This window comes from Triticum dicoccoides, chromosome 5A, assembly GCF_002162155.2.
Source record: "Triticum dicoccoides isolate Atlit2015 ecotype Zavitan chromosome 5A, WEW_v2.0, whole genome shotgun sequence".
In the NCBI taxonomy this organism is placed as follows: domain Eukaryota; kingdom Viridiplantae; phylum Streptophyta; class Magnoliopsida; order Poales; family Poaceae; genus Triticum; species Triticum dicoccoides.
Window position 1 is genome coordinate 426,883,896 of NC_041388.1, and position 12,444 is coordinate 426,896,339.

The following is a 12,444-nucleotide window of genomic DNA, read 5'->3' on the forward strand; positions in this document are numbered from 1 at the left end:
GGTTTGCCCCGATCTAGAAATCGGGGGGGGAGTGGGGGAGCGAGCGAGAGAGAGTGGGGGTCGGGGTAGTGGGGGAGAGGGGCTAGGGTTTCTGGCTCCCGGTGGGGAGTAGTAGCGGGCGCGGTTGGGCCGGCCTGGCGGCCCAGTAGCCTGCTGGGCCAAGGCCCAGCTAAGGGGGGGGGGTCCTTTTACTTTGTTTTGTTTTTGTTTTAATCATGTTTAGTCTTTTCTTTTTATTTACTTTCTTTCCTGTTTTAAATCATTTTAAATTATCTAGGCACTTTATAAAAATGTGTTTATTACACCATATTTACTTAAGCAAAATATGGCACCGCCCGAACATTTTTGTTTTCACTTTTAAAAACTTTTGTTGTTTGCCATTAATTTAAATTTGAATTTTGAAGCGGTTTCGAATTAACGCGAGATTTAAAAACAGTAACCGTGGTGACATGGCATCGTTAACATGGGATTACTGTAGCATGATTATCCGGGCGTCACAGAGGCATAGGGGATGACGCTCATCTCTTCTATATCTTCTGCCGTGGTCGGACATTGAGCTGAGCTCAATTTCATACCTTGCAACACAGGCAAGAACCCCTTCTTGGATTGATCCATATTGAACTTCTTCAATATCTTAGCAAGGTATGTGCTTTGTGAAAGACCTATGAGGTGTCTCGATCTATCTCTATAGATTTTGATGCCTAATATATAAGCAGCTTCTCCAAGGTCCTTCATTGAAAAACTTTTATTCAAGTAGGCCTTGATGTTGTCCAAGAGTTCTATATCATTTCCCATCAAAAGTATGTCATCTACATATAATATGAGAAATGCTACAGAGCTCCCACTCACTTTCTTGTAAACGCAGGCTTCTCCATAAGTCTGTGTAAACCCAAACGCTTTGATCATCTCATCAAAGCGAATGTTCCAACTCCGAGATGCTTGCACCAGCCCATAAATCGAGCGTTGGAGCTTGCACACTTTGTCAGCATTATTAGGATCGACAAAACCTTCCGGCTGTATCATATACAATTCTTCCTTAAGGAAACCATTAAGGAATGCCGTTTTGACGTCCATTTGCCATATTTCGTAATCATAGAATGCGGCAATTGCTAACATGATTTGGACGGACTTCAGCTTCGCTACCGGCGAGAAAGTCTCATCGTAGTCAACCCCTTGAACTTGTCGATAACCCTTAGCGACAAGCCGAGCTTTATAGATGGTCACATTACCATCCGCGTCTGTCTTCTTCTTAAAGATCCATTTATTTTCTATTGCTCGCCGCTCAACGGGCAAGTCAGTCAAAGTCCATACTTTGTTTTCATACATGGATCCTATCTCGGATTTCATGGCTTCCAGCCATTTGTCGGAATCCGGGCCCGCCATCGCTTCTTCATAGTTCGAAGGTTCACCATTGTCTAACAGCATGATTTCCAAGACAGGGTTGCCGTACCACTCTGGTGCGGAACGTGTCCTCGTGGACCTTCGAATTTTAGTAGGGGCTTGATCAGAAGTATCTTGATCATTGTCATTAATTTCCTCTCCAGTCGGTGCAGGCACCTCAGGAACATTTTCTTGAGTTGCGCCATTTTCCGGCTCAAGAGGTAATACTTCATCAAGCTCTACTTTCCTCCCACTTACTTCTTTCGAGAGAAACTGTTTCTCCAGAAAGGACCCATTCTTGGCAACAAAGATCTTGCCTTCGGATCTGAGGTAGAAGGTGTACCCGATAGTTTCTTTTGGGTATCCTATGAAGACGCATTTTTCCGACTTGGGTTCGAGCTTTTCAGGTTGAAGTTTCTTGACATAAGCATCGCATCCCCAAACTTTTAGAAACGACAGCTTAGGTTTCTTCCCAAACCACAATTCATACGGTGTCGTCTCAACGGATTTCGACGGAGCCCTATTTAAAGTGAATGCGGCAGTCTCTAAAGCATAGCCCCAAAAAGAAAGCGGTAAATCGGTAAGAGACATCATAGATCGCACCATATCTAACAGAGTGCGATTACGACGTTCGGACACACCATTACGCTGAGGTGTTCCAGGCGGCGTGAGTTGTGAAACTATTCCACATTTTCTTAAGTGTGCCCCAAACTCGTGACTCAAGTATTCTCCTCCACGATCTGATCGTAGAAACTTGATTTTCCTGTCACGTTGATTTTCAACCTCATTCTGAAATTCCTTGAACTTTTCAAAGGTTTCAGACTTGTGTTTCATTAAGTAGATATACCCATACCTACTTAAATCATCAGTGAGGGTGAGAACATAACGATAGCCACCGCGAGCCTCAACACTCATTGGACCGCACACATCGGTATGTATGATTTCCAATAAGTCGGTTGCTCGCTCCATTGTTCCTGAGAACGGAGTCTTGGTCATTTTACCCATAAGGCATGGTCCGCACGTGTCAAATGATTCATAATCAAGAGACTCTAAAAGTCCATCAGCATGGAGCTTCTTCATGCGTTTGACACCTATGTGACCAAGGCGGCAGTGCCACAAGTATGTGGGACTATCATTATCAACTTTACTTCTTTTGGTACTCACATTATGAACATGTGTAGCATCACGTTCGAGATTCATAAAGAATAAACCATTCACCATAGGAGCATGACCATAAAACATATCTCTCATAAAAATGGAACAACCATTATTCTCAGATTTAAAAGAGTAGCCATCTCGAATTAAACGAGATCCCGATACAATGTTCATGCTCAAAGCTGGCACTAAATAACAATTATTAAGGTTTAAAACTAATCCCGAAGGGAGATGCAGAGGTAGCGTGCCGACGGCGATCACATTGACCTTGGAACCATTCCCGACGCGCATCGTCACCTCGTCCTTTGCCAGTTTCCGCTTATTCCGCAGCCCCTGCTTTGAGTTACAAATGTGAGCAACTGCACCGGTATCAAATACCCAGGAGCCACTACGGGCACTAGTAAGGTACACATCAATTACATGTATATCACATATACCTTTCGTTTTGCCGGCCTTCTTATCCGCTAAGTATTTGGGGCAGTTCCGCTTCCAGTGACCGCTACCCTTGCAATAAAAGCACTCAGTCTCGGGCTTGGGTCCATTCTTTGGCTTCTTCCCGGCAGCTTGCTTGCCGGGCGCGGCAACCTCCTTGCCGTCCTTCTTGAAGTTCTTTTTACCCTTGCCTTTCTTGAACTTAGTGGTTTTATTGACCATCAACACTTGATGTTCCTTCCTGACTTCTACCTCTGCTGATTTCAGCATAGCAAATACTTCAGGAATGGTCTTTTCCATCCCCTGCATATTGAAGTTCATCACAAAGCTCTTGTAGCTTGGTGGAAGCGACTGGAGGATTCCGTCAATGACCGCATCATCCGGGAGATTAACTCCCAGCTGAGTCAAGCGGTTATGCAACCCAGACATAGTGAGTATGTGCTCACTGACAGAACTGTTTTCCTCCATCTTACAGCTGAAGAATTTGTCGGAGACTTCATATCTCTCGACCCGGGCATGAGCTTGGAAAACCATTTTCAGCTCTTCGAACATCTCATATGCTCCATGTATCTCAAAACGTTTTTGGAGCCCCGGCTCTAGGCTGTAAAGCATGCCGCACTGAACGAGGGAGTAGTCATCGAAACGTGCCTGCCAAGCGTTCATAACATCTTGTTCTGCAGGGAGAACGGGTGCGTCACCAAGCGGTGCTTGTAGGACATAATCTTTCTTGGCAGCTATGAGGATGATCCTCAGGTTCCGGACCCAGTCCGTATAGTTGTTGCCATCGTCTTTCAGCTTAGTTTTCTCTAGGAACGCGTTGAAGTTGAGGACTACGGTGGCCATTTGATCATCAAGACATATTGCAAAGATTTTAGACTAAGTTCATGATAATTAAGTTCAACTAATCAAATTATTAGTGAACTCCCACTTAGATTAGACATCCCTCTAGTCATCTAAGTATTACATGATCCGAGTTAAACTAGACCGTGTCCGATCATCACGTGAGACGGACTAGTCAACATCGGTGAACATCTTCATGTTGATCGTATCTTCTATACGACTCATGCTCGACCTTTCGGTCTTCTGTGTTCCGAGGCCATGTCTGTACATGCTAGGCTCGTCAAGTCAACCTAAGTGTTTGCATGTGTAAATCTGTCTTACACCCGTTGTATGTGAACGTCTGAATAAAACACCCGATCATCACGTGGTGTTTTGAAACAGCAAACTGTCGCAATGGTGCACAGTTAGGGGGAACACTTCTTGAATTTATTGTGAGGGATCATCTTATTTACTACCGTCGTCCTAAGTAAACAAGATGCAAAACATGATAAACATCACATGCAATCAAATAATAAACGTGACATGATATGGCCAATATCACATAGCTCCTTTGATCTCCATCTTGGGGCTCCATGATCATCTTGTCACCGGCTTGACACCATGACCTCCATCATCATGATCTCCATCATCGTGTCTCCATGAAGTTGCTCGCCAACTATTACTTCTACTACTATGGCTAACGCGTTTAGCAATAAAGTAAAGTAATTTACATGGCGTTTCTCGATGACACGCAGGTCATTAAAATAATAAAGACAACTCCTATGGCTCCTGCCGGTTGTCATACTCATCGACATGCAAGTCGTGATTCCTATTACAATAGCATGAACATCTCATACATCACATATAGATCATTCATCATTCATCACAACTTTGGCCATATCATATCACAAACCACTTGCTGCAAAAACAAGTTAGACGTCCTCTAATTGTTGTTGCAAGTTTTACGTGGCTGAATTAGGGTTCTAGCAAGAACGTCTTCTTACCTACGTTAAAGCCACAACGTGATTTGTCAACTTCTATTTACCCTTCATAAGGACCCTGTTCATCGATTCCGCTCCAACTAAAGTAGAAGAGACAGACACCCGCCAGCCACCTTATGCAACTAGTGCATGTTAGTCGGTGGAACCGGTCTCACGTAAGCGTACTGAGGTGCTGATGAAGAGGAAAGAGGCGGAGGTGCGCGAAGACTTGGCGCTGAGATGTGGAGTGAAGAGTGTGATGTGGATGACCCCGACACCGTGCTTAAATTGCCATGGTCAGGACACGCGAACAGACTGTTAGGCCGCTTCAATGCGGAGTAGCGGGCTGAGTTGATTTCTCGGGACGAGTGTCCGCATTGAACTGGCGTCAACCGAGAGGGCGCGTTGATCAGCGCCGCCCTGTCGTACGGTCACATCGCGCGGCGTCAATGCCGGCATCAATGCGACACAGAAAGCGACGCTCACATTGGGAAGAAAGTGCGCGCGAGGCGAGCGAGGTTTAGGGTGAACTAGAGTTGTCGTATGTGTGCGTGGTAGCGGTCCGGACGCCGGCAAAGCCCCTACCCCTTCCGGTTTGCTTTTGATTTACGAGAAAAATGTTGGGGAACGTTGCAGAAAAACAAAAATTTTCTTACTCGTTTCACCAAGATCATCTAGGAGTTCATCTAGCAACGAGTCATTAGATGCATCTACATACCTTTGTAGATCGCGAGCGGAAGCGTTCAAAAGAACGGTGATGATGTAGTCGTACTCGACGTGATCCAAATCACCGATGACCAGCGCCGAACGGACGGCACCTCCGCGTTCAACACACGTACGGAACAGCCACGTCTCCTCCTTCTTGATCCAGCAAGGGAGGGAGGAGAGGTTGAGGGAGATGGCACCAGCAGCAGCACGACGGCGTGGTGTTGATGGAGCTGCAGTACTCCGGCAGAGCTTCGCTAAGCACTATGGAGGTGGAGGAGGTGTTAGAGAGGGAGAAGGAGGCAACCAAAGGCCAGGGCGTTCAGGTATGAAGTCCCTCCTCTCCCCCACTATATATAGGAGGGCAAAAGGGGGGTGGCTGGCCCTAGGAGATCCAATCTCCTAGGGGGTGCGGCGGCCAAGGGGGGTTTCCCTCCCCCCCAAGGCACCTAGGAGGTGCCTTCCCCTCCTAGGACTCTTTCCCCCTTAAACCCTAGGCGCATGGGCCTATGTGGGGCTGGTGCCCTTGGCCCATTAGGCCAAGGCGCACCCCCTACAGCCCATGTGGCCCCCCCGGGACAGGTGGACCCACCCGGTGGACCCCCGGGACCCTTCCGGTGGTCCCGGTACAATACCGATAACCCCGAAACTTGTCCCGATGCCCGAAACAGGACTTCCCATATATAAATCTTTACCTCCGGACCATTCCGGAACTCCTCTTGACGTCCGGGATCTCATCCGGGACTCCGAACAACATTCGGGTTACTGCATATACATATCCTTACAACCCTAGCGTAACTGAACCTTAAGTGTGTAGACCCTACGGGTTCGGGAGACAAGCAGACATGACCGAGACGACACTCCGGTCAATAACCAACAGCGGGATCTGGATACCCATGTTGGCTCCCACATGCTCCACGATGATCTCATCGGATGAACCACGATGTCGAGGATTCTATCAACCCCGTACGCTATTCCCTTTGTCTATCGATATGTTACTTGCCCGAGATTCGATCGTCGGTATCCCAATACCTCGTTCAATCTCGTTACCGGCAAGTCACTTTACTCGTACCGTAATGCATGATCCCGTGACCAGACACTTGGTCAATCTAAGCTCATTATGATGATGCATTACCGAGTGGGCCCAGTGATACCTCTCCGTCATACGGAGTGACAAATCCCAGTCTTGATCCATGTCACCCAACAGACACTTTCGAAGATACCCGTAGTCTACCTTTATAGTCACCCAGTTACGTTGTGACGTTTGGCATACCCAAAGCACTCCTACGGTATCCGGGAGTTACACGATCTCATGGTCTAAGGAAAAGATACTTGACATTGGAAAACTCTAGCAAACGAACTATACGATCTTGTGCTATGTTTAGGATTGGGTCTTGTCCATCACATCATTCTCCTAATGATGTGATCTCGTTATCAATGACATCCAGTGTCCATAGTCAGGAAACCATGACTATCTGTTGATCAACGAGCTAGTCAACTAGAGGCTCACTAGGGACATGTTGATGTCTGTTATTCACACATGTATTACGATTTCCGGATAACACAATTATAGCATGAATAAAGACAATTATCATGAACAAGGAAATATAATAATAATGCTTTTATTATTGCCTCTAGGGCATATTTCCAACAAAAAAAGCATTCCGTATCGGTCCACGCATGAATGCAAGACTGCATTGGATGACAAAACACATCTGTACCGCACGGTCCACGAATAAGGATGATTTAAGAGTCAGCTTTGAATACGTCCTCGCGATCGCTTATGCCTTTTCCTTCTTTTTTTTCTTCTTTTCTTGAGACTGCATTTTCCTCCGCCCCTTTTGGGGCTTCAATTATTTAAAGTTGTACATCAACCTACAAACTAGCCAGCATTCATCGCTAAAATAATAAAATATTACTTTACTCCCCGTTTGAATGCAAACATATGCAAAGTTTTCTTAGAATACCACGACCTCATGAAAAACTATGGTTTCATTTACCTTTAGATGCTCGGACCGAATCCGTTGAGTCTTTTAAAGGTGTTCATAAGTTTAGGGTACGCACATGTGCTTATAAAAATTAGCGTGTGTATGTGTTTGCAAGTGTCTAGCACGACGATTGAACCGAATGAATTTTTGGCCGGTCGCCGTGCGGCCCTCCTATTGAAGCTCACTGCACCGTTGGATTCCTCAATTCGTTTCCTTCCTCGCGCATGAAAAATAACTCAACTGGAGGGTAGTCACAGCGCTCCCCCCCCCACACACACACCATGCGCTCCTTGTGAGGCGCAACAATCGTGTCCGTCGGCATCGTCATCCTCGGCAGCTAGCCAGCGTCGTGGTGCCCCTGGCCTGCCGCCATTAGTTGCAGCTCGTGTCGAGGTTGGAAGCTTGCACAGGAGGTCATCGTAGTGCATGTCATCGCATTGATGTATCACCCTGACGCCCTTCGCTCCAGCAAATGTGTGCGCTACTTCATTCTCACCACCGAAACATCGCCCGTTGACGGTTGCAGCATCGGTAGCATCGAGCATCGCAGCAAAAAACACCCTGGCCTTGTCTCTCGGGTCACCGCTTGTCCATGGCCATCACAGCAAAACAAAACGCTTGGCGTAACTTTTGCAGGCTCCGGTTGCAGCCCACTGTTGCGCCACCCATCGTTGTCACAAAAACCGCATTCGTCAATTGAAGCAAAAAAAATGTCAGTTCTAGCTTCGCCGGCAGCGGTTCAGCATCCCCGTCATCAGTTGCAGCTCCTTTTCGTGCTGCCGGTTGAAACTTTTCTGTCGCAGCTTGCACAAGCAAAGGGCTGGTCGCAACAACAAATCAAGTTGCCGGTTGAAGCTTTTCTAAATCCGGTTGAAGATTTTCTATCACAGCTTGCACAAGCAAACCGTTGGTCACAGTAACAAATCGTGGTGCCGGTTGAAGCTTTTCTGAAGTCGATTGAAGCTTTTCTGCCGCGGCTTGCGCTGGTCACAACAACAAATCGCGCTGCCGGTTGAGCTTTTTTCCAGCCGGTTGAAGATTTTCTGTCACAACTTGCACAAACAGAAGTGTTGGTCACAGTAACAAATCGCAGCGCCGGTTGAAGCTTTTCTGAAGTCGACTGAAGCTTTTCTGTCGCGGCTTGCGCTAGTCACAACAACAAATCGCGCTGCCGGTTGAGTTTTTTTCAGCCGGTTGAAGATTTTCTGTCACAACTTGCACAAACAGAAGTGTTGGTCGCAACAACAAAATTGCCCTGTCAGTTGAAGCTTTTCTATCGGTTGGTTGAAGCTACCGACGATGTCGGTGTATCATCTGCAGAGGTGTGTTCTATCCCCCCGTGTCCGTCGTCTCTAGCGCCAGTAAGTGTCGGTTGCAGCACGCTCATGTCTGGGGACCCAAAAACCTAATCCCGACCTGGCCCGAAACAAATAAGAAGTGCACTTTTCCCATTAAATAACCTTCTTTTAATCATTTTGGGGGATATAAATAATATAGCATAGCTATATACCTATCAAGACCCTATTTTTGACTTATTTTAGGCTTTTAATTTGGGCCAAATCTGGAGACCGAGCACGGCCCAACCATTGGTCTTCGCGTTTGGGCTGCCAGGTCGGGCTGATTATGCCCAGGTCTTACTTTGGTTGTGTACATCCTAACTATGCAGTCAGCCCTTTTGAGTTAATAAAATTCACCTTTTATCATAGAAAAATTCTAAAGGCTTGGTTTCACACAACCAAAAACCGAAAAGAACTCATCACATCACAGCCCTCTACTCAGTTGAGAACAAGAAGGGTCAGAAATTAGTTAGCTTGAGGCTAAGCTTGTGACTGTTGAACTATTAGATTATCTTGCAATTTGATGTGAAAAATAGCTACAAAAAGGCTATGTATGTGATTGCTAAACTATGGAATATGTTTTATTAATTTGGTGAGGAAAAACAGTTGTGAAATATGCGAAAGTAAGTTATTCCAAACACTTAAATAGGCAAAAAATAATTCAGTGAATGGATACCGAACTATAAAAATCTACGGCGATGCCACGCTACTCTGTTCTCTAACAGCATGACATAATTTGACAGCTATTGGGAGGCATGCAAGATGCAAGTGAGCAACTTTGGAAGATGCTGAGTACACATAAATGATATAATCATTGTTGAATAATTATTTCTCAGTTTATGTGAAAACAAGTTCATCGTTCGGTGGATTGCTTTGCTCACAAAGCTTTTTTGAGTCTAAATGCAATGCGAATTCTCACAAGTTTGCCGATGTTTATGTTGTCTTTCTTTGAAATACCCAAAAGAGGTATTAAAGAGACTTGATCTCTACCGGTCTAGGTTCTTCTGGCAGTGTGATGAGCACACACGGAAGTGTCGACTGGCAAAATGGGATATCTTGTGTAGACCTAAGGACCAAGGCGGATTGGGCATTGAAAACTTGGAAATCAAAAATAGGTGCTTGCTTAGCAAGTGGCTATTCAAGTTACAAAATGAGGAAGGGGTCTGACAAGAGCTCCTCCACAATAAATACTTATATTCGAAGACCTTATCCCAGGTGGAAGCCAAACCAACCGACTCTCCATTTTGGAAGGGCTTGATGAAGGTCAAGTCTTCTTTCTTTATGAGAGGTTCATTTGAAGTTGGTAATGATCAATCCACTAGTTTCTGGGAAGATACCTGGCTAGGGGACAATCCGCTTGCGGTTCAGTACTCATATTTGTATAATACTGTGCGTAAAAAAGATGATACAGTTCAATCAGTCCTTGGTTCAACACCTCTGAACATCCAATTCAGGAGGGCCTTGATTGGCGATAAATGGATGGTGTGGCTCCATTTAGTTCGTAGGTTGATGTTGGTCAACCTATCTCATGCGCCTGGCGTCTTTAGATGGAGACTAAATACCAATGGGGTGTTTACTGTCAAGTCTATGTATGAAGATCTTATTAACACGGGGCATGTGTTCCGTAGAAAGCATATATGGAAAATCAAAGTACCTTTAAAGATTAAAATTTTTATGTGGTTTGTTCGTAGGGAGGTGATCCTCACCAAAGATAATTTGGCTAAACGAAATTGGAATGGATGTAAGAAGTTTCGTTTTTGTGATAAGGATGAAACAATTCAACATCTTTTTATTTCCTGCCCTTTCGCGACTTTGATTTGGCGCACGGTTCATGTTGCATATAATTTGCCACCAACAAGTATCCCAAATTTGTTTGGAACTGGTTGGTTGGTATCAACAAAATACTTAAGGGTCATATCCGTGTAGGGGTTTGTGCCTTACTTTGGGCAATTTGGAATTGCCGGAATGACTGTGTTGTTAATAGATCCCGCTCTATTAACTTTTTGCAGGTTATATTCAGAGCCACCGCATCGATCCATATATGGTCATCACTTTAGCGTGGGGACGTTGGGGGGCTCATGGCCTTTGGGTGCAACCGTCTGGAGATGGTTTCACAGGCGTTATTCAACCGGTTTGGCTGGCATGTCACTAATAGATTATGTGGTTAAGTCATGTAATTTTTTGTTTGTACCCACTATTTGTGGTGTTTTCTTTTTCTTTTTGCCGTTTTAGTTGATACTATATACTCCCTCCGTCCGAAAATACTTGTCATCAAAATGGATTAAAAGGGATGTATCTAGAACTAAAATACATCTAGATACATCCCTTTTTATTCATCTTGATGACAAATATTTCCGGGCGGAGGGAGTACGTTTTAGACCTATTTATTTCCTTTTAATAAAATTGGATGTGTGCATCATGATAATGCAGAGGCCGGGGTCTTTCCCCTTTTCGAAAGAAAAAAGAAAAAGAAAAAATGCAATGCGAATTGATTTATTTATTTGTTTTGCTTGGTTTGTTTATTTATTTATTTTGACTCACGAATTGATTTCATTTTTATTTTGACCCGGGAACTGAATTTTTGTAACACTCGAGATCACCAACTTATGTTTCAAATAAATCTCAATGAGCGTTCTTTTCTAACTATTCCGTCCGTTCCGAATTACTTGTCGCGGGTATGAATGTATTTAGATGTATTTTAGTTCTAAATACATCCATTTTTGCGACGAGTAATTTGGAACGGAGGGAGTAGGTACGAAGCCCAGCTTTTTAGACAAGGTCACAGGGACTTCCACGCCAATATAAGCAATGGTCAATTTAGTCATTCGTGACCAGCTCAACTCTAGTGTTCTGCTGTGGACTTCAGCGTGGTATTTTTTCAGAAAAAAAGGTTTCTAGAAGAAGTCCAGAGAGGAGAGATGCCGGTCTCCCTATGCTGGTTGCAGCATCTATATAAGGCGCGCCATATTCTGTTCTATCACCTGCAGCAAGCTCATCCACCAATCTACAAACCTAAAATCCCACTTCAGAAGCAAACCAATCCCAGACAAGAGCTCAAATGGCGTCCCAGCTGGTCGAAAGCCACCGCACCGGTGCCGAGGTCGTCAAGGGGGACGACGTCTGCAAGAAGAGGTCCGTCGAGCTCCTCGAGGAGCTAAGCCTCCCAAAAGGCCTCTTTCCATTGAGCGATCGAGGAGGTCGGGTACAACCGCGAGAGCGGGTTCGTGTGGATGCTTCAGAAGAAGAAGAACGAGCACACCTTCAAGAAAATCAAGCAGACCGTCTCCTACGCCACCGAGGTGACAGCTTTTGTTGAAAAGGGTAAGATCAAGAAGGTCACCGGGGTCAAGGTCAAGGAGCTGTTTTTGTGGCTCAGTTTGGTTGAGGTCTATGTCGATGAGTCCGCCAATGAAAAAGTCACCTTCAAGACTGGTACCGGCCTGTCTGACACCCATGACGCATCCGCATTCGCTCTCGGAGAATAGGGAGCTGGTAAAAAATGCCACAAAAATAAAGTCAGTGAATGGTTCAGCACTACACATGTTACGTAGAAGTATATGTTTCCGTTTTCATGTAATCTATAGATTATTGCACGAATATTGCTCCCTTTCACTTATAAGCGTTCACCGAAAGAATAATTGTACTTAT

At 45.1% G+C, this 12,444-nt stretch overlaps 1 pseudogene; it reads left to right on the plus strand.

Moving 5' to 3' along the window:
• Positions 1-11,794: 11,794 nt before the first annotated feature.
• On the plus strand, positions 11,795-12,444 carry LOC119297533 (annotated as a pseudogene).